Here is a 3,334-nt window from a genome sequence, read left to right as displayed (position 1 = left end):
CATCAGCTAATTAAGCCCGGCCTGCATTCCCTGTGGCAAATAGGAGTATTGCTCCATCCTCTCAGAGGATCAGTTGTAATGACTTAAGCGTACAGTGACTACGAGTGCTACCAAGTGCAGCGTGGCTGCCGTAGCTCTTCGCCTAGAGGAAGCTAAGCTAAGGTTACCAATCTTACGTTCTTTTTTACCCAACAGTACGAGTGCAGCGGATCGCAATCGCTGCCTCCGATAATATCAAAACCTTAGCCAAGGTAGATGAACTCTCCAGTTTAAAATTAAAACTGTACTAAATTGTTTTAGTTGTCGCCAATATCTAAATCATCTGTTATCCTGAATAAATAGTATACCTGTCTAAATAGTAAAACCTAATTACTATGCATCACTACTGACAACCCTGCCACGTAGTGGCTTCTTGGTACTGTGTGATTACACCAACTTGTGTAATCCATGCCTAAGTACGTCACACTACCCTTCCTTTCATACAAGGGTACGTGTAGCTCCGTTACACTATGGGTAAGTGCAACCCCGTTACAATGGGACCTTAGCCTCAGAATGAGCTGCTTTATTTAAGACCGTTGGGAGCTTGGCCCAAGGGTTCTAGGTTGTTAATCACAATATCCCACGTCTCTGTGAAGTCGCGAAAAGTCTAATGGATTAAGAAGCGTCAAAAATTGGGTACGTCGCATGACTAGTAAAAAAGTAAAATTTCCACCCTGTGGCTTTTAAAATACCAAATCCATTTACGATATTTGTGCATCTTGCGATCGGCACTGCTCCATGTTGCATGTCTTGCAAACCTGGGTAATTTCAAGGATTTTGACAACATGATTCTTTGCCTAATTTTTGGCCTAAATTGGAGATCCGATCCCATTAGCATTACATGGTGTGGTTGAAAAGCCACGAGCCATGGTCGACCGGAAGTCGGAAAAAGTAAGTGTCTTGCGTTCTGTTCAGGTTGAAAATGGTAGGTGAAAGGAATCTCACTTATGCATTACATGACGTACATCTGTAACGGAATTTCGCGTGCCCTGGTGGGTCACACAAGATGGAGTGACCATACAATAGTATGGATTACTCAGGATGGGTATGAACACACAATGGTGTGGCTACACTTACACAAGAATCAAGTACGTGGCTGGACTGCCAGCAGCTTTTCATTTAATTAGGTTTTACTATAGCAATAGGAACCCTATAGATTTAGATATAGACGGCTTTGCCGCAAATAAATCGAGAAATAAAGTCTTCGGTTTAAACGGAAGAGTTAATTAGCCTTGGGTTAAGGTTGTAATTACACTTGCAGTAAGCGGATTGCGATCCGCTAAACTCGTACTGGTCTAAGTGTAGAACGGAGGTCACCAACCTTAACCAAGCTTTCTAAGCGAAAGAGCTACGAGAGTCCCGCTGCAACATTGATGTTCCTTTTGCATGCATGGTAGAAATTTATAAGAAGAGGGAATACAGTATGGTACATGTGCGACACATTTTAAAAAGTCACAAACATTCTGTGTTGTAGGGGTTGGACTAAGTTGCGTGTAAATTTTGCCTAGTATTTTAGAAAGACGAATATGTGATTTCTGGTGTGGTCCATATCCTAGTGGGAAAGGCTTTGAACGCAAATAATTCTGTACTATGGTGTACATACACCGGACACTTCTGATACAAATCATTTTGATAAGACAGTTCTTAATTTTACCAATTCATCAAATTTTAGTGCAATTTACAATAAGAACTGTGTCTAGGGTTATAAATTACCCTCTGCCTTTTCTTTTCTTATACCTGAGGACATACTCCCACCGGCAATATATTCTGGTATCTTTAATCAAAAGACTCATCAAGCTTTCGCGAAGTTACGATCCTCGCGACTGACGCTTTTCAAGCACTTATCAGTGACGATACCGAGGTATTCTCTGATAAAAACAATCGCAGCCACCTACCAGACCTTGCCCAGATACCTCTCTTCTCACCTGAGGATACACAGACTTGTCACTCCCCGAAAAGAGGCGCATACTGCAATCAAACTATTTTCTTGACAAATGACATACTTTGTTCCCTCTTTTGAACGGTGGAAGTGTCTTGGCTCTCCGCCATATAATTCACGACAATGTTTAGCTTAAAATTAACAAACATGACCTGGCTCAGGGAGCCCAATCGACATAACTGTATGCTCAACAGTCGTAGGACTCTTAAACAAATCATCACGTGGTTATTACGAGCTGAGTCATCTCAAGATTTTAAACGCGCTTGAGCAGAGCCCGCAAAACGGGAAACGCCTATGCGTGCGGATTTTTTTTCACACCGAGAGCAAAATGACCAATACAAAATCGCATCGCGATCTCCGCTGCGCTTTGAGGAGGAGCGTTTGAAAGAGCCCGTATCATCCACGAGGAATGTACTTTGTGTGTTTGACGTGTCGATGACAATCAAACTGAGTTCGTAATAAAGATAGGAGAGCGAACAATCGCACTCGTCATAAGGTTTGACAGGCCAGCTTTGATTAAGAAAACGTTCAATTCGAGCATCGTCTAATGCTTGACATCTAAAATACAAAGCATAACCCGAATGTTGAAATGACAGTCCAATCATCACATCAAGTTCCTGTTGCTCCTAGCCCGCTCGTCTTCATGAGTCAGCATAGATAGCTGCCGAGCGAGGACCCTTATCCATACAAAGTCGGTCCCCACATTATTGAAAATTGCTGCGCCGGGTGACACATCTTCTTCTCCAAGCACGGCGAAGGCTGAGGGTGCGTCAGATCAATCGTCTGCGTTTGCGAAACCTTAGAAATCTTGCCAAAAATAAAACTGCAGGATTATGTGCATCATGCAGAAAAGAATACCCCTTCAACTTCATCAGATATTTGTAAGAGCTTTTGTGCATCGGCTGGACCAACAAACACTTCACCTTAAAGCAGCCTGCATCTTCCCATGAAACAGATCCAGCGAACATCAACTGCTCGCTCGGTCGTAGCAGCACGTCAACTTTCTTGAATGAATCGGCGTGCAATCAAAGCTGACGTAAACTTTTGCCGAATACACCTATGATTTTGTAATCACATTGCCAGGCTTGAAAAACCATGAGCGGTTAAGAACTGCGTCACCGCTTCGGAGCGGAGGCTAGGTCGGCTTCAAAGGACAGTGAAGACGCTTCTTCGTCCGCAATAGAGCTTGTTGCGTCCGACAAGCTTGCAAGAGCAAGATCACGGTAAGCCCACGCACAACACTGGATGTGATCGCATTCACTACGAGTTGACAGGATAATAACTTAATCATTCTATCACAGCAGCCGTAACGGTCCGATACAGCGCCATCAAAACTCAGTCTTATAGACCGCAGAC

Source organism: Plasmopara halstedii, assembly GCF_900000015.1.
Source record: "Plasmopara halstedii genome assembly, contig: Scaffold_816, whole genome shotgun sequence".
In the NCBI taxonomy this organism is placed as follows: Eukaryota; Oomycota; class Peronosporomycetes; order Peronosporales; family Peronosporaceae; genus Plasmopara; species Plasmopara halstedii.
The sequence above is the reverse complement of the archived record's forward strand: the minus strand, read 5'-3'. Positions refer to the sequence as shown.